Raw genomic sequence first — 20747 nt, 5'->3', positions numbered from 1 at the left:
GAAGCTATTTAGCCTTTCCCCCTCTTTCCCTCCTGTGCACTCTCTTTTAGACTCCTCCCTGACACCTCACCTGAATTGGTGATGAGTGAGTTGCCCTTGAAAAGGAGTGGGGCTTTGGAGTCAGAAAGACCCAGTCACACACCTGATTCCACCACTTTCCCACTATGAGAACTAGGGCACATGACTTGTTACATGTTTCACCTTTTTCTGTGCTTCAGTTTCCTTATTTTGTACAACAGCAATTACCTTTACACCACAGAGCTGTCAATGAGAACTACATACACGCACACGCGTGTGCATGCATGTATTGAGCCTAGGGCATCCTTGGGTTTCACGGGATGTCCATTCCCTTCCACTTTTTGGAAAAGAGGTGGAAGGACAGGCTGTGTGGCAAAGCAGTGTCAGCTGCCCTGGTGACAGTTGACAGCCCCGACCAGATACTTCCAAGCCAGGTAGAGCAGACAGACTTTGGGTTAGGCTTAGTGCACTTGCCTGAGTGAGTGAGTGTTCCCCTATGACTTTCAACCACATGAAAAGAAGTGTCTCACACCAGACCAAGTTCCCTTATTCTGCAGACAGAAATAATATCAACCACGTCCTAAACAAAGGAGAGCACTATATATCTTCTAAAAAAGAGATATTCTTTGTTGAGCTCTAGAAACTAAAACAATAAACGTGAGGATCCTCTGGAGGACACAGCATCAGAGTCCATGGTTTCTGAGAAGACCACCTTTCTCAGGGAAGAAAGGACGCATATAAGTGGACAACAATTTCCAAGATAGCAAAGCCACAGATGATAAGGATGTGCACATTTTCAGGACTTTTTAAAGGTTTTAGTGTAGAGTCCTCAGGGTGATTAATTATCCCTCATTGTATCATCTGAGTCTTCTGAGAGCAGGGAGTGATTGAACTGAGCCTCTGGAATGCTGCTCTGTTCTCAGATCAGGGCTGCGCTCAGGGAATTAATTTTGATACTGTAACATGTAGCAGAGAAATATTTCATTTTCTAATCATATTATATAAGAAGACAAATACGTAATATCAACCAAAAAGAAAAAAAAGGATTCCTTCAGTCATTTGCAAGGGAACTAATAAAAATATGGCAACTTTTATGCATAGCTCATTTATGACTGTTGTAAGTTACTAAAGCAATATTTTGTACTACCAAAAATGTCTAAAAAGGTCAAATACTGGGGTCCAATGGTAATGCTTATTTTAGTGCTATATCATATTATAGGTATTTGTGAATGTGGCTGTTTTCTTCACTAGAGTTTGGCATGAGAACATGTATTATTTATTTCTATATTCCTCTAATACATCTCATGGTACTTAATATTAGAGTGTCTCAAGTTCTAGCACAAAAGATTATGTTTTGAAAACATATTAAAAGAATTATCATTAGAAAAAGTTTTAAAATTCCATAAATATAAAACACAATGATTGCTAAATCTTAATATATTTAGGGGAGAATATTTAACTGACCAGAATAAAAAAATGAAGTAACTGAAAATTGAAACACACATTCTATTAAATTAATTTTTAAAAGGAATTATCAGAGGACTCAACAGGTTTAAGTATGGACATGTAGGGTTCTATTGAAACATATGGTGATAATGGGACATAATCAGAAAGAAAAGAACTCAATGATTACACAAAACATTTAAAATATTTCTTTTTTTGTTTATAAGAGTTATATATGATTTGCATAGAAATTATTCAAAAATAAAAATATGTTAAAAATATAGTAAAAAATGGATTTCCTACTTAAAGATAAACTTTTCCTTTGTTTTAGTACAGTAACTTCTGACACCTTAATCTTAGACTTCCAGTCTCCAGAGAACTGTGAGTAATAAATTTCCATTGTTTGTTACCTAGTCTGTGATTTTTTTATGGCAACTTGAGCAGACTAATACAGCAATTTGCATGGTATGAGATTATGATTTTAGCTGTACTTTTAGTAATATATTTGGCTTTCTATTGTAAAAAGAAATATTATATACTTATTTGCATTTTTTGATAACTCCTAAACTTAAGTATTTGAATATAAAGCATTTGCACTCATTTTTATGTGAGTTGGCTGCTACTAGTCTTCTTTTTCATTTCTAGTTATATTTTAGAGTTTTTTTTAAACTTTCATGTCTTTATAAATTAAGAGTTTTAAGCCTTGTAACACCTTAAGATCTTTGCGAAGATTTTCCCAGTTTGCTCACCTGTTCTCTCTCTCACTCTAAATACACACACACACACACACACACACACACGTATAAAGAAGTTTTCAAAGTATTTAAATGTCAATATTATTTATCATTTTTACATAAGAAAGATATGTAACTATGTAATTTATAATTTTATATTTCATTTTGTGTATTAAGAAACTCTTTAAACCTTCCAGAATTTAGTTATGGTTTAGTTTGCTAAGTAAGTAATGTAATTTTTCTATTATAATTTATTGACTAATCTGTGTCCTATAGATTGGACGTTGCTACCTTTATCATGTCACAAATTGTAATACATGCTATGGTTAGTTTCTGAAATATAACTAGTATAGTGTTTTTGTTTTCTTTTGTTGTTAAGGCTTTATATTTTTGGAGCAGTTTTAGGTTCACAGCAAAATTGAGAGAAAGTTACAGAGATTTCTCATATAGCCTCTGTCCTCACATATACATAGCTCCTCCCTTTATCAGTATTCCCACCAGAGTGGGACTTTGTTACAATTGATGAACCTACATTGACACATTATTCTCGCCCAAAGTCCATAGTTTACATTACAGTTCACTCTTGGCGTTGTACATTAAATGGGTTTGGATAAATGTATAATGATATGTATCCACCATTATAGTGTCATACAAAATCCTTTCACTGCCCTACATATCCTCTGTGTGTCCTCACCTAGTCACCTTTTCCTGTGATTTTAACCCCTGACAAACACTGATCTTTTTACTATCTCCATAGTTTTCCTTTTCCAGAATGTCATATAGTTGGAACCATACAGTACGTAGCCTTTTCAGATTGGCTTCTTTCACTTTAGTAATATTCATTTAAGGTCCTTCAATGTCTTTTTATGGTTTGATAGCTCATTTCTTGTTAAGGCTGAATTAATATTCTATTGTCTGGATGTATCACAGCTTCTTTAATCCATTCACCTACTGAAGGACATCTTGATTGCTTCTATGCTTTGGCAGTTATGAAGAAAGCTGCTATAAACATCTGTGTGCAGGTTTTTGTTTGGACATATGAGCTCTCAACTCCTTTGGGCAGATACCAGGGAGCATGATTGCTAGATCATATGGTAAGAGTATGTTTGATTTATGAGAAACCACTAAACTGTCTTGGCTGTACCATTTTGCATTCCCACCAGCAATGAATGAGAGCTCCTGTTGCTCCACATCCTCGCCAGTGTTTGGTGTTATCAGTGTTCTGGGTATTGGCCATCCTAATAGGTGTGTAGTGGTATGTCATTGTTGTTTGAATTTGCATTTCCCTGATGACATGTAGGGTGGAGCACATTTTCATATGCTTATTTGCCATCTGTGTATCTTCTTCATTAAAGCATCTGTTAAGGTCTTTGGCCCATTTTTTAATCAAGTTGTTTTCTTATTGTTGAGTTTTAACTATTCTTTGGATACCAGTCCTTCATCAGATGTATCTTTTGCACAGACACATACTGTATCCCAGTCTGTGGCTTGTCTTCTAATTTTCTTGACATTGTTTTTCACAGAACAGAAGATTATAATTTTAATGAAGTCTAGCTTATCAATTGTTTATTTTACAGATCGCATCTTCGATGTTGTATCTTAAAAGTCATCGCTGTACTCAAGTTCATCTAGGTGTTCTCCTATATTATCTTCTAGGAGTTTTATACTTTAGCATTTTTAATTTAGGTCTATGATCCATGTTGAATAAATTTGTGTGAAGGGTGTAAGGTTTGTCTGTGTTTAATGTCTGGGTTTAGTTTAATGAATTGTTGTTCCAACTTCAGCCTTTTTACCACATCTGCTGCTCTAGTTTCCATATAGTTCTTTTACTCCAACTACAATTATTCTATTTCATTTATTTCCATAATTGATTCCTCCCTGGTACCTATGCCTGTACGCTCTCATAAGCCCTAGCTTGTTACAACATTCATGAACAGCTCTAGTTTATGTGGGATCTTTGCATTGTTTCTTTAGGGGTTACCTGTGGTGCTAGAGACACCAAGATAAATAAGATATATTCCCTGTCACCAAAGTGGTAAATCCACTGACATATAATTTCAACTTGTTTTGAGGGCCATTGTAGAGAAGTGCCCATAATGTATGAGAGCACAAAAGTTGTGTGTATAATTTCATAGGAAAATCATGGGGAAAACAGCTGGGGGGGTCATTTAAAGCAAAGGGAACAACATATGCAAAGGCATTGGGACATCTGTGGAGAAGAGAGTGAATATCTGTGTGTGGAACTGAGGGATTTTGGCAAAGATTGTAGATTAGGAGAGATGGAAAAACTTTTGGGACCAATATTTATGAGTTTTGATTCTATCTGATGTAAAATAGTTGTGGTAACAGTACTGGAACTGGGGGCAGAGGTAGAGGGGTTAAGATGTTTAAGCAGTAGTGGCACAATCAGATACATGTTTTACAAAAATGGATGGATGGATGGATGGATGGAAAGATGAATGGACGGATGAATGAATGAATAAACAAATAAATAAATATCTTCCAAAAAGAGATAATCCAAGCACTGTTTCCCTGCAGAATTTTCTATAGATTAGGGCACTGATTACCCTTCTTTCTTGCTATAAAATATCCTGTATATGGGGTCCAAGTCTTGGAATTATATGATCATTCAAGGCATTGACAGGTATCACAGACATTTAGAAGTTCCACGCATGAGAGTTCAACAGTAACTGCCCAGATGTGACTGTTTTGATGTAGAGAACTGATATTTCATACAGCAAGTCTATTTAAATCAAATGATGACAATTTTAAGAAATTAAATTTCAAGGAAAGTGTGAGCATCAGATGGCCTTCATTGTGAAGTTCTGTAGAGGGACCCAGATGGACTCCTAACAGAAAGATGCAACGTATTATTACCAACAGCAACTCAGGCATTGGCTTGGATAATTGCTGACTACTGATCCTTTTTTAAAAGTAACCTGGACTGAATCTGGGAATTGTAGATTAGGCATCTGAATTTGATATCACTAAGAGTGGATAAGGAAAATCTCTAACAAGCACCTTGTTCAGTATAAATTTTAAGACCTGCCACTATCTTTTCCACTAGAGTAAGTCACATCTAACACAGAAAAGCTCTTGGAACAGAGCAAAGTTAAACTACAGTCCAAAGAAACAGTCAGTGAGTAAGTTTTCTGTAAAACATTATATAACTTTTGCAATTGTATTTTAAAAGGCTTTCAAAGAAATGTGGCAGTTATACTTGTTCTTATCTTTCCATTGTTATTCACATGGCAATTCGCTGTGAGAGGCAAAGTACTGCACTTTATCTTGAAACAATTAAAATTTAGAAAATGACCCAAAGTAGATACATTCTTAAATCCCTAAAACAATATTGCTTGCAGGGTCCCAAAACCCTCAGACTACAGGTAAGTTAACTAAAAGCCAGAGAGGAGAAATGATTTGCACAATGTCATATATTACCAGAGTCAGTTCTCATCATCATATGCCATTGATAATATCCTGACTGTTTTCCAGGCACTGTGCCAAGATACTTTAAAGTATATTATCTCATTGTTAACTCCATCACACACAGGGAATGAAGACTTAAAAGAGGCTTACCTTGCCCAAGGTAACACAGTTTTTCAAGATGTAGACCTGGGATTCAAACTTGGGTTTGTCTTATTTCTGGGCCTCTGCTATTATCTAGGATGATATATCTCTTGCCCAGACCAGACTAGTATTATTTCCTTGACTGTATCTCCCCCATGTCACCACTGATTGATTTTAGTTATTGAATTATGAGAAACACAATAACTATCTGGGTTTACACACTTAACTCAAAAAAATCACCTCTAGAGTATGTGAAGGAAGTAACACAAATCTATAGGCTGTGTTGAAAAAAATCAGCCAATTTTCCTTCTTTGGTTTTGAGATAGTTCTGCCAACAAAAGTGCTTCCACCTGTCGTTTGAAAACCTGGATGAATAAGTGAAAGACATTACATCACAGTAATACCCATATAGTTTCCTAAGTGGCATAACAGGAGGGAAGATGCAACCAGTTTATGAAATGGGTTGAACATGCTCTTTCCTGCCTCTTCCAACATTATGGACACATCCCATGGTTCTTCAGTTATCTTGAGCCATAACAACACCTTGATCTTACGTAATACAATCAAAACTAAATGACATACGTAGCTCTGATTCAGGGCATATCTTTGCATAAATTTGCCCTTTCCGCTACCTATTTTTTCTCTCCAGCCTTTATACTGTAGCTAGAGTGGTATGTTAACAACGTAAATCTGATCCTATTCCTATCTATCTTTAAACCTCTTCAGTGGCTCCCTCATATTCTTCAGTATATAGTCCAGGCACCCTGGTTTAGTTAACACTGCATTAAAAATAACCCCCAAACTTAGTGGCTTAAAAACATATGTAATCTTACGATTTTGTGGATTGCTTGGGCAATTCTGTTGGTCTAACCTGGGCTCATTCCTATGGCTGCATTCAGCTGCTGGATCAACTTGAGGCTGGGCTCAGATAGGAAGGCTGAGATCACTTGACCTTATTCCTTGTGGTCTTTCGTCCTTAAGGAAGCTGGACCTGGAATTGCTTCAAAACCAGTGCTACTGGGGGCTGTTTGGCTGTTCATGAAAACTGAAAGAGAAAAGATGTAACCATATAGGCCTAAACTATGAAATAAGATGGCGGCTCTCTAAGAAACTTGAGTATGCTTCGGAATCACCAGGAGGGCTTGATTAACTCCAGATTGATGAACTCTACCTTCAGAGTGTCTTAGTCAGTCTGGGTAGGGCCAAAATTAGGCATGTCTAACAAGTTCCTGGGTGAGTCTGATGCAGCTTGTTTGGGGACAATATTCTACAGACCTCTAAATGAAGACATAAAAGCTCCACGAGTGAGTGTGATGATAGCAACTTGCATTTTCCTGAAGAACTGTGGCAGAAGTGCTTTGCTTTTGTCACCCATTGTAGCAGACAGAACAGAGGACTTCAAATCTGACCCTTGGACTTTTTTCCCCTATCATTTATTTCTGTGTCTCCAACACCTATCCTACACCTAAGTTGATCAGGAAATATGTGTTGTACTGAGCTACATGTTCTATCTACCCTAATAAGGACACTACTATTACTTATATCTAATACCGTCTGTAATGGAGAGGTCATTCAGAGAAATAAGGGAAAAGATGTTAATCAGCAGGAGTAAGGGAAAGAATGTGTGTGTGTGTGTGTGTGTGTGTGTGTGTGTGTACATTTATGTTGGGGGATTCAGGAGGGTTTGATAAGATAGGAGCTTCAAGATTCCTACACTGTTTGTTTGTTAACACCAGACACCTTTAATGGAACCTCTCTGCTAATACACATGGCAGCCAGAAACTTGCCTGAGAGCTTATCTACTATCTCTTGGTAGCTACCTACTTGAGGAAGCCCAGTTTATGTAAGGAATTTATGCCACTACAGGTACTGCTTCGGGTACATGCTTGCTTCTCCCTTTGCTTAGCCTCATTCTGTTACAGGAGTGGAGTGTTGCATTCCCCGGTTTGCTCCTTGTCATACTGACCAGGGTTCTTGGCATTCCCCAGTCAATAGAAATTAACTAGAGGCCAGACAATAAATTCAGGCAAGGCTTTATTGGGGCCCCTGCGCTGGCTGCAGGAGGGAGCAAAAATAAGTAACAGATTCCCTTGCTCGGCTCCCCGAGGAGGGGGGGGAATGGCGAGCTCATTCCTTATATGGGGTGAGGGTAGGGGTGTGTCCAGGGGTCGGGATGGAGGGCTGGCTTAGGTGGTTTGCCCACCCCTTTGTGGTGTTGACTGCAGCAGGGCATGCAGAGTTCCGGGCTTTTGCTCCCAACACCCAGTTTTTGCTCCCGGCTCTTCAGAAATGGCAGTTGGGTTTTTTTTGTCTTTTGTATCTTTTGGGTCCAGAATTTGCCCCAACTGGAAATGCACACAGTTATTTTTAGTCCTGTGTAGTTTCCTTGTATTTTTTAGCTCCAGGAGAGATGTGTCCAGGTGCAAGCTTTGCTGCACTGCAGCAAAGGGTCCTAGGTCCCAGGCCTGTCTCACTTGGATTCATTCTTTCATTAAAGGTCAGAAGCAAGCTAGTTTCAAATGTCAATAGATGTTTAAAATATTTCATTTCAGCAAGAATTTCCCCCCTGATCTTAACTATCAAATACTGAGCAAATTTTCTGGCTGTGTGCTGAAGTCATGGCCACTCCCCCGGGATCTTACACTCTCATTGATCAGAATTTGGTAGATCAAGCTATAGAAGAGTTAATTAAACAACTAAGTAAGAGCTGCTAGGAGACACAACTAATTGCACATCATGCACTTAATGACTGGTGATATTGTGGGTGTGAACAGATAATTAGAGTTTATTGTGATTCAAGGTGCACCTTTGCCAGTTTTCTTCCTAAGATTCAGAGCTTCACATTCAAATACTTTCCTCTTTAATATTCACACCGACACCAATGCTCGATAGGTAAGGAATTGCATGTTTGTCATTTTTCCTTGGTGAGAACTATTGCTACCTTAATTAATCTTTATTTTCCCCTCTACAATTTGATATACACACCGTTACTAGTTTAATGGCAATACTTATTATTATTAATAAGTATTATTAATACTTACATATTTTCCTATAAAATAGGTTTGAAGAAAAAGTTGCAAAGCATGCATTTGTATCAATATTCTGTCACTCATTTACAATAATACTAAAATGTAAAATTATTTTCTCATTTTCATTTTATTTAAGATAGTTGATATTCTTTCATTATTAGTATTTGGGTCAGATGATTTCTTTTAGCTGTCATTTTTAAAATGCATAAGGCTAAATTAAAAGTTGCAAAGACTTTGGGGATGATAATTAGGTAATCATCTATGTGAGATGTGATTAAAAACTTTAGTCATAACATTTTCATCAACACTTTTACTAGATATGTTATGAACAACATACACTAATACTACACTCTGTGACATCTACCTTTACTATTATACATTATTGTCTGCAAATAACATTCACAAAGAAATTATGTAGTTGGACAGCATATATGGCAAATAATTCCTCTTAAATATCATTGTTAAAGATCAACTGGTTGGGAGACATGGAATCTTCAAGAAGATTTCAAATTATAAATTTGTGTTTCCCAGTAGAAAAGTGGTCCCCTACTCCAATGATCACCAAGTCTTCTTTTTAAAATTAATACCTATTTTATTACTTTTGCCTGATATAGCCATATCTTGAAATACTTTACAAACACATCACATTAATTCATTATGTCTTGATTGGGAGAAAAAGGAAAAGCAAATTAATCAAAGACCTAGCTACCTGCCATTAAACACTTCTGATCAGCATAAAGCAGTTTGTTAAGCATCCTTCACGGGTAGAAAAGTAACAACAGTTGTGCAGTGGAAAGAGCCAGGGTTTCAGGATCAGAGAACCCTGGATTCATTTCTTTGTTCCTACAGATACATATACAAATGTGTGATCTTAGGCAGGTTGCCTTACTTCTGAGCCTTAGTTCCTTTACCTGTAACATGACGATAGGAATTTATCTGTCATAGGTAAAAATGAGAATTACATTTAGCTTGGGGCATGGCACATAAACACTAAATGACTGGAAACTATTACCTTTATTATTGATCCAAACAAGCATTTACTTTATCTGAGCATCATTTTATTCTCCTTTAATATTGCATTCATAACACCCCCTTGTTGGGTAGTTAGGAAGATTGGTAATGCCTTATGAAAATAATCTACTTTATACTTGGCACATATTAGGTACTCATTAACCATAGCAACCATGTTGTTTTACTACTAGTATCTTAGTTGAACTTTGTTCGTTTAAGAAACATTTATTGAATATCTGCTCCAAGTCATATTGTGCTGCTTCTTTGTTGCTAACGTGGTCTTTTTATTATGGTTGGAGGAGAGATATTCTATAATTGACTTAATTCCATTATATTACTTTTATTTTTTTATTTTTTACATATACATGTATCTATTCTTTTTCAAATTCTTTTCCCATTTAGGTTATTACAGAGTATTGAGCAGAGTTCCTTACGCTATACAGTAGGTCCTTGTTGGTTATCTATTTTAAACATAGTAGTGTGTACATGTCAATATATTACTTTTAAAGCCATAGTTTACATTTCATATCTTGGTATAATAATCAGATGATCCCAATAAAATTTAGAGGATGCTGTCAGTGCCCTGTCACTGGGAGGTGCATTTTTTCCTCCAGCTTCTGTGAGTGCTTACTGCTCACAGCTGATCCCTTTCTCCAGTGAATTCCTGTCTGCCACACAGAAGCCACCTCAAACTTACACTCCCAGGTAACACACAGCTAAGAATTGACCCGCTACATACAAGAAACTCACTTAAGGTGGGGCTATTTCTGGGATGCAGTTTGTGTTCCTGAGCTCCCCTTGGATCATGCTGAATCTACTCTAAATTTGAGACCGTATTCTTGTTTAGCAACTTCCTCTGCCCTATCCTACTTCTCGTATTCCCTTTTTTTTTTCTGAGAATATTTCCTCAATAATCACTACCTCTAGGACACCCAACCTAAGGTCACCAGCTAACAATTAAGGAAGTTACTGATACACTATTCAGGCTCCTGATGGCATTACATGCATGATGTCATTTACCCTGGAGAACAATCTTATGGGGTATATAACATTATCTCCATTTTAAAGGAGAGGAAACTGAGTTAGAAGTCTCTCTCCCCCAAGTTCATGGCGTTAGTAGGTGGCAAAACTGGAATTTGATGAATTAATTCTATCCATAGAACAAAGGAGAATAGTAATGAACAAGAAGCAGTTCCTGCCCTCAAAAGGATGTGCACCCCCAAATAGGTAATGAACTGCAATTTTAGAGAATCTTGTTCGTAGTGTCAGAAGCAAACACTTTGATAGTAACTAGACTTATTGTGAGGATCACTTCACAATATATACGAATGTTGAATCACTGTGTTGTACACATGAAACTAATATACAAATATCATTGTATGTCAATTATACTTCAATTTTAAAATACTTGTATTCTCCATATAGAAGGCAAGTAGTCTATAAACTTTGTTACTATAATTTTATGGATCTATTTCTAGATATCCTGTTTTATTCCATTGATTTATGAGTTTATCCTTTCAGCAAACCCACGCTGTCTTAATTTCTGTAGCCTCATAGTAAATTCTGAACTTAGGTATTCTAAGTCCTCCAACTGTGTTCTTCATTTGAAATAGTTTTGGCTTTTCTAATTTCTTTGCCTTTCCATAGAAATTTTAGAATCATTTTGTTGATACTATTTTTAAAAGACTGCCGAGATTTTTATTGGGGTTGCTTTAAACAAATAGATCTGACTGGGGAGAAGTGATATCTTCTTTGATTTTTTTTTGTCGATATTTACTAGTTTTCAGTATACTGAGTCTGCTCATGTTTTGTAAAGTACAAACCTGAGTAATTTTAGGGGTGTTATTGTCATGGTATTTTTGTTTGTTTTTAATACCAAGTTCCAATTTTTCATTGCTGGTAAGTAGAAACATGGTTGATTTTTGTATATTGATTTTGTATTATATGCTCTTGAAAAGGTTACTTTGCTACTTCTAGGAGCTTTTGGGTAGATTCTTTAAGAGTTTCTATTTATACAAGCATGTCATCTGCAAAGAGGGACAGTTTTATTTCTTCCTTTCCAAGGTGTATTCCTGTCACTTTATTGATTGATTGATTGCCATAATGTACTACCTAAGACTTCTAGTAAATTCTTGAATAAGGGTGCTGAAAGAGGACATCTTTGCATTATTCGTGAATTTAGGGAGAAGCATTCAGTTTTTTTAAACCATTAAGTTATATGTTTATATTAGGATTTTGTACGTACCCTTAATCAGTTTGAAGAATTTCCCCTTTACTCCTAGTTGGCTGGGTATCTTTACTTCTAACCCATTGATGTGATCATACGGCTTTTCTTCTTGAGTCTATTAATATGATTACTTACATGGGCTGCATTTTCCAATATTGAACCAAGGTGTATTCCTGGGATAAATCACATTTGTTCATGATGTGTTATCCTTTTTCTATATTGCTGAATTTAATTGCTAATATTTTGTGGAAGATTTTTGCAACTGTTGTCCTAAGGGATATTGTTCTATAATTTTCTTTTCTTTAAATGTCTTTGGGTTTACTAGTGGAATTCTGGCCTCATAGTATGAGTTTGGAAGTTTTCCCTCCTATTCTACTTCTGGAGGAGATTGTATAGAATTGGTTTTATGTCTTCAATAAATGTTTGGTAGAATTTGTCAGAGAGACTGTGTGTGCTTGAGATTTCCTTTTTTTGGAAGGTTTCAACTATTAATTAATTAATAAAATAAATGTAGAACTATTCAGGCTACCTATTTTCTACTGAGTGAATTTTGGTATTTTGTGTTTTTCAAGGAATTGGACTATTTCATCCAAGTTGTCAAATTTGTGGACATAGAATTGTCCCTAGTATTATTCTTTTAATATCTGGGGTGTCAATAGTAATGGCCCCTCTTTCATCTGTAATATTAATAACGTGTCTTTTCCTATTTTTGTCATTCTGGCTAAAGGCATCAATTTTTTTCCCAGAGAACCAGTTTTTGCTTTTTCTTGCTTTGATTTTTCATTGTTTTATATTTCAATTTAATTGATACTCACTCTCATCTTCTGTTATTTCCTTCCTTTGACTTGTTTTCTTTTAATTTAATATGTTTTTCTTGCTCTAGTTTCTTAAAGTAGAAACTTAAATCACTGATATTTTTTGCATTTTATTTCTTTTGTCATACAAGCATTCAATGCTATATGTTTTTAAGTACCACATTAATTGTATCAACAAATTTTCATATGTTGTATTTTTATTTTCCTTTATTCATTTTAGACTTCCATTAAAACCTCCTCTTTTGTTATGATTTCTAGTTTAATTTTGTTCAGGTCCAAGAGCATACTTTATATCATCTTTATTCTTTTAAATCTATTAAGATTTGTTTTGTAGTCCAGACTACTGTGTATCTTACAAATTTTGATAAGCATTTGAGAAGACTATGCATTCTGTTGTCATTAGGTAGACTGTTCTATAAATATTCACTATGCCAATTTGGTTGATCATGTTGTTCAGATCGTGTATATCCTTACTGATTTCTTCCTACTTACTCTATCAATTAATGTGTGTGGACCGTGGAAGTTTCCAACTATAATTTTGGATACGTCTGTTATGTTCTTCTTTTTTATCAGGTTGCTTTATGTAAATTGAAGCTCTATTAGGTGAATACACATTCAGAATTATTGGGGAATTCTTGGAAAATTGACCTCTGTATCATTATGTAATATCTCTATTTTTCTCTAATAAATATCCTTTAAATTAAGGCCTAATATAACTGATATCAATATAGCTATTCTAGCTTTCTTTTGGTTAGTATTGTGTGGCATATCTTTTTCCATCCTTTTATTTTTTAACCTATCTATATCTTTATGTTTCAAGTGAGTTGCTTGTGGGCAGCTTAATTTGGACCTTGCTTTTTCATCTAACCTTATACTTGTTTTATAATTGGCAAGTTTAAGCCATTTACATTTAATTTGATTATTGATGTGTTTGGATTGGAATTTATCATCTTGCTAGCTGTTTTGATTTGTACTATCTTTTTAAAAAATTTGTACTAAAAAAGACATGTTTATTATTTAATTTTTAATCCCTATTGACTTATTATTCATATCTCTTAAAAAAATTTAGCAGTTCACCCAGAATTTGCAATATACAACATTTATAAATCAGGGTTAACTTTCATATGATATTATACTACTTCACATGTAATGAAAGGAACTTATTACACTATATTCCCAACTCCTATTTTTCATCCTCTATGTTTATGTTTTCAAACATGTCACTTTTACATATGCTATAAACATACTATATTTTGCTGCTACTTTGGCTTTAAATAGCCAACTATCTTTTAGAGTAACTAAAATAGGAAAAATATAATCTTATTTTACTTTCATTATTTTTTCTAGCTTGCTTAGTTTCTAAAGAGTACTGTTTTAATTCCTGTTCTTCTATATGTAATATTTTTTTAATCTGACTGCCTTTAATATTTTCCTTTTGTCTTTCTTTTTAGCAATTTTAAAATGATTAGGTTATGAGTGTGTGTGTGTGTGTGTGTGTGTGTGTATTCTATTTGTTATTTTCTAAGCTTCTTAGATATGGGCTTTTGTTCATGTCATTAACTTTATAAAATTCTTAGACTATATTTTTCAAATACTTTTTATTCCCCATTTTTTCTCTCTTTTCTCTTTTCACGATTCCAAATATGCATATGTCCCACAGCTCTTGGATGATCTGTTCTGTTTTCTTTGTTCCATAGTCTGTTCATGTTTCAGTTTGTATAATTTCTATAAATCTATCTTCAAGTTCACTGATTCTTACCTTGATTGTGTTGTATCTAGTGATGTTAGTGTGTTTTTAATTTCTAGCTTTGACAGTTCATTCTTTCTTATCATTTCCACTTTCTCTCATGAAAAAACCCATCTGATCTACATGTTGTCCAACTTTTTCTTTACAAATTTTAGCATATCGTAATAGTTATTTTAAATTCTCTTTCAGATGCGTACAAAATCTGTGTGATATTTGTTTCTGTTTCTGATGATTTCTTTATATCTTGGGAATATTTTTTTGGTTTGTTTCTTTGTTTTTGTTTCTTTGTTTTTGTTTTTGGTTTTTTTTGGTTTTGGTTTTTTTTGTTTGTTTGTTTTCCAGCCAGCTAACTTGGGTAACACAGTAAAGACTGAGGTAACGTCATTTTATGCCTGAAAAGAGGGATGCATTTTCTTCTACTAGGTCTTAATTATGGGAATTTGAGTTAACATAGATACGAGTTTGGGATATACTGTTGCTATACCTATATTCATTTCACCACAGGCTTCAAATACCTTCACAAAACCCATGTTTTGGGTGGGGGTTGGTTTGCCAGAAAACTTATTTTTCAATATTTATTTCAAACTCAATTTAAAGTCTTTTCTTTGCATTATGCCTCAGAGAGTTATGTCTCTTGCAAATTACTTACTATAAGTGTAATTATATAATATTTGGAATTTTGTGCCTAATTTCATTTACTTGGCATAATGTTTTCAAGGTTCACCTATGTTGTAGCATGTATTCGTATTTTATTGCTTTTTATGGTTGAATAGTATTCCAATGTATGGATATACCATTTTGTTTTCTATTTATGATGTGATGCACATTTGGTTAGTTTCCACTTTTTGTTTTCTTTTTGTTTTGTTAAGTCTCCTTTAAATATTTGGTAGAGTTCTCCAGTGTAACCATCTGAGCCTGAAAGTCACTTTTTTGAGTAGTTTTAAATTATGAATTCAATATCCTTAATGTTTAGAGAGCTATTCAAATTATTTCATTTTCATGAGTTGTGGTAGTTTTTACTTTTTTGCAGAATTAATCCATTTCATATAAGTTGTCAAATTTATATTTTCATATTCTTTTACTATATCTTTGATATTTTCCATTCTGTAGTGATGTTTTTCATTCTGTAGTGATATCACTTGGCAAAATAAAATGGCAAAATTTTATTACTTATGTTTATAATTAGTGTCTGATGAGTATTTTCACTGGGCATAGGATTCTGGGTTGACAGTTCTTTTTTCTCAGCACTTGAAAAATTTTATGCCACATCTTTCCAGCCTACTTTGTTTCTGCTGAGAAATCCACTGTCATTCAAGTAGTTTTTTTCCTCTATACTTATGGTGTCATTTTTCTCTGGCTGCTTTGAAATTTTATTCTTTGTCTTACATTTTTAGAAGTTTGACTATAATGTAAATTTATTTGGCTTAATCTTACTTGAGATTTGCTCACCTTTTTGATTCTGTAGGCTTATTTATGTTTTTTGCCAAATTTGGGAACTTAGACTGCCCTTTTCTTCTCTGCTCCAAGTCTCTGATGACATGAATATTCTATCTTTTGTTGTGGTTTTTGAGGCTCTGTTTATTTCATTTTTTAGTCTATTTTCTCTGTTGTTCATATTGATTAATTTGTATTGTTCTGTATTCATGTTCACTGAATCTTTTATCTGTTCCCTCCATTCTGCTGTTGAGCCCATTTGTTGATTTTTTAAAATTAATTCTTTTTTAAATACAATTTTAAAGGTTACAGTCCATTTACAGTTATTCAAAATATTGCCTATATCTCCCCGTGTTGTACAACATATCCTTGTAACCTGTCTTACACCCAAAAGTTTGTACCTCCCACTCCCTCACCCATTTATTGCCCCTGCCCCCACTGGTAACCACTAGTTTATTCTCTATATCTGTGAGTCTGCTTCTTTTTTGTTCTATTCACTAGTTTGTTATAATTTTAGATTCTACATATAAATAATATCATACAACATTTGTTTTTCTCTGACTTATTTCACTTAGCATAATGCCTTCCAAGTCCATCCACGTTGCTGCAAATGGCAAAATTTTATTCTTTTTTATGGATGCGTAGTATTCCATTGTGTGTGTGTGTCTGTGTGTATATATATATATATATATATATATATATACACATACATACATACACTACATTTTCTTTATCCATTCATCTGCTGATGGACACTTATATTGCTTTTTTATTTAGTTATTTTTTTAGTTGTAAAATTTCTGTTTGGACCTTTATATCCTCTATTTATTTAATGAGACTTTTAATTTTTTCATTTGTTTCAGTGTGTTTATAAATTTTTGTTGAAGCATTTTTATAACAGTTGCTTTAAAATATTTGTCAGATAATTCTAGCATTTCTGTCTGTGTAATGACGATATCCATTGATTGTATTTCTTTTCATTTAAGTTGAAATTCTCTTAGTTCTTCATATGATGCATGAGTTTTGATTGAAATATTGGTATCTTTCATATTATGTTGTGAGACTCTGGATCTTATTTAAACCTGTTTTAATTCGCTTTCTTTGACACTGCTCTGGCAAGAAAAGGTGGGAGCACTGTCTCCTTATTGCCAGGTGTGCATAGACATACAGGTTGCTTATTCAACCTCCATTGCCAGCTGAGGAGGGAAGGTATTTTGGGGTAAGAGTGGGAGTTTAAATTTGTCACTAGGTCTCTACTGATACTTCCCTGGCTTGGGAATTAGAGTGCCTTATTACTGCTCCCCATGTGACCTCCACTAACAATACTGAAGGGATGTGGTTCATTGCCTCTGGGTAATGGTAAAAGTCCCAACACTCCAGTGTTGAAAACACCCCTGAAAGGAGTTGCGGAGCCTTGTTACTACCAATTGCGAATATAAGACCATACTTTCAATGTATTCTCCACTGACAATGAAGTAAGGATACCACCTGGTATCTATCTACCACCTGGTAAGGATAGAAATCCTAGTTGGCTCCTTGGTCTTTTCTGACACCACACCTACCCACATGTTGGGGCACCCTGTTACAGCCTGGTCAGGGTAGAAGCCTCGGATTCCTACTCAGCCTCTGGTGACATGGGTAGGGGTAGGGACAGGTGGTTTTTTGTTTGTTTTTGAGGGCAGTGATGGCTTGCTGCTGTAGAGTGGTTATTTTATAAAAGTTATCTTCCTAGGCTACCTCTTTCCTGGTCCCTGTATTACAAAGAGCAGAATTTGCTTGAGCTCTTATTGTCTGTGCCTATTGTCATTTCCAAGTTCCTGGATTCTTCAGCTGCAAGTCTAGGATGTATGAGGAATAGAAACAATGAAACCTAGGGAACTCCTTGCCATATTGTTCCTTGGGTCCTGAGCTCCCTAGCTAGTCTGATTTTTTCCTATCTTTCAAATGTTCTTATGTTTGTTTTATATAATACCCAACACTTTTAGTTGTGTTTAGCAGAAGAAAGAGGCAAAATTATATCTATTTCATCTTCCAGAGAAGGCAGTGACTTTCATATACATTTTAAAATTTAATTTTGACAACTACTTCGAGTTAACAGTTCATATGACAATTATTTAGGTGAGAAAACTGAGACTCAGAGCATTTATTTTTAATTTTTTTAACATCTTTTTTGGAGTATAATTGCCTTACAATGGTGTGTTAGTTTCTACTGTATAATAAAGTGAATCAGCTATACATATACATATATCCCCATATCTCTTCCCTCTTGCATCTCCTTCCCTCCCATCCTCCCTATCCCACCCCTCTAGGTGGTCACAAAGCACCAAGCTGATCTCCCTGTGCTATGTGGCTGCTTCCCACTAGCTATCTGTTTTACATTTGGTAGTGTATATATGTCCATGCCACTCTCTCACTTTGTCACAGCTTACCCTTCCCCCTCCCCGTGTCCTCAAGTCCATTTTCTAGTAGGTCTGCGTCTTTATTCCCGTCTTGCCCCTAGGTTCTTCATGACTATATATATATATATATATATATATATATAGATTCCATATATATGTGTTAGCATACGGTATTTGCTTTTCTCTTTCTGACTTACTTCACTCTGTATGACAGACTCTAGGTCCATCCACCTCACTACAAATAACTCAGTTTCGTTTCTTTTTATGGCTGAGTAATATGCCATTGTATATATGTGCCACATTTTCTTTATCCATTCATCTGTCGATAGACACTTAGGTTGGTTCCATGTCCTGGCTATTGTAAATAGAGCTGTAATGAGCATCGTGGTACATGAGTCTTTTTGAATTATGGTTTTCTCAGGGTATATGCCCAGCAGTGGGATTGCTGGGTTGTATGGTAGTTCTATTTTTAGTTTTTCAAGGAACCTCAGAGCATTTAAATAAGTTCATTTCAGTTGTTGAATCACTGACATTTACATACACCCTTTGCCAAGACACCTATCATTCTCATTTTATGATCTTAACTTCTACAATGTAATTTATTTTTCCTCAGTGTCTTTATATTAAGACTGTGTATCAGATTTCTTGGTATCTCATACATTGCTTAGTGGGCCTATGCATATATTAAGTATTTAATAAATACTTGCTGGAAAAACACAATGAGAATGCATTCTTATACCTTTGTTATTATTTCTGATTAATTTTATTAATCATTTTATTCTGGATTATTGGTAAACCTTTCCTTTACTTTTATAGCTTACCCATAGCCTGAGACTAATATGTGGTTTAGGAGGCTATTACCAGGGCACCCATGAGGCCCCACAAAGGAAAGTAGTGCCTATTTTTTTTTTTAACATCTTTATTGGGGAGTAGTGCCTATTTTAAAACTAGATGTCTATGCAATTCAAACTCCGTTTGAAATTTTGTAGATCTTCAAATCAGGGCAGACCTGAAATGGTATTTTTGGAAGTAAAGATTTGTGAGCCTCTTGGTTCACAGCAACTCGATTCAGCTTCACCCATCACCTTGAAGTCAGCCCTTCAACAATCACAGGCACTAATAGCATTTTCTTCCTTTCATTGATTTTTTCAAACTGAATGCACAGCCTTCCTCTGACTGGCACATGCTATAGTGACATGCTGCAGTTCTTCCTAGCCCACTCTATTACCCTGTGTAATGCTGCTTAAATCCCTAATTACCCTTCTGGATACTGCTGTGGCAGCTAATAAAAGGATTTTGCAGGCGCAGATTGCCATGATTCTTCAGCAGCTACATATTCTTCCACTGTTGCTATGTCAGTTTCAACATATGTTCACTGTTACACCTGTTGTTTCTACTACAAGTATCTTTCATTTTTCTCTATTATGCTTTACAATTTTTTACCTGAACTTATTTCAGAATGAGAATTCAATCAAAGTGACACATTAACATGCCTTAAGCTTGAAAACATTTTGATCATATACTTAAAAGTGCACCTCAATTCAGACTGGATAAGTATGGTTTATTTTGTAAAGCTATAGAAAACAGCCCTGTTGATTTTTGTGAGTCACAGGGAACAAACTCTACAGAAATATATAATTATGTTGACAATGATGGAGCAAGATAATATGTGGCTTTGACCTATCAATGACAGGTGGTCCTGGAGGTGGCCTAATCTTGACATCTTGAATATAGTGCTATCTTATGTTGGTGAACCAGTTAACAAATTCCCAGGTGCACTGTCTTCTGCCCCACTGGGATCTTAACCATACTTACAGTAAATGTTAAGGTATTATGAAAAATGCTTTACAAGCATTATTTTATTTAATCCTCATATGAACACTATGTTGTAAATACTATAATTACCCCATCCCAAATTAAAGAAACTCATAGAGTAAGAACTTATATAGATAGTAAAGGACATACCCAGGGTTCAACACCAAGTCCATCTAACTTATATTCTAAGCCCATGCTCTTAAGTATATATTGTACCACCTCTCATCATCCTGAGTACATTGTTATTTGTTTTGCCTCAGTCACATGTTCAGGACTGTGCTGAAATCAAAGCATCAGCAGAATTTAAGTGGTGGTAGGAAGAGCATAGCAGCAGCTTTCCTCACCAGTTACAAGATATAAAGGTAAATATAGTAATAATTATTTTTTAAAAAATGAGTATATAAATTAATTTTGTAGGTATTCTAACTATTAATAATTTAGTGTCCAGGAATTTAATCACTGTGCTACTCATTGGACTGGTACCTGGTGCTGTAATATTAGGAAG

The 20747-nt window shown here is 35.0% G+C and overlaps 1 protein-coding gene across 1 annotated transcript in view; it reads left to right on the top strand.

The window, feature by feature from the left end:
• Nucleotides 1-20747, top strand: part of LOC307180667 (uncharacterized protein) — a gene marked incomplete at its 5' end in the record, with an annotated part of 557930 nt that overhangs the window by 433810 nt on the left and 103373 nt on the right. Inside the window, one exon of the mRNA XM_079911035.1 lies at nucleotides 1793-1842. The remainder of the gene's footprint in view (nucleotides 1-1792; nucleotides 1843-20747) is intronic.

Source organism: Stenella coeruleoalba (genome assembly GCF_951394435.1).
Source record: "Stenella coeruleoalba genome assembly, chromosome: X".
Classification (NCBI taxonomy): Eukaryota; Metazoa; Chordata; class Mammalia; order Artiodactyla; family Delphinidae; genus Stenella; species Stenella coeruleoalba.
The sequence above is the reverse complement of the archived record's forward strand: the minus strand, read 5'-3'. Positions and strand labels throughout refer to the sequence as shown.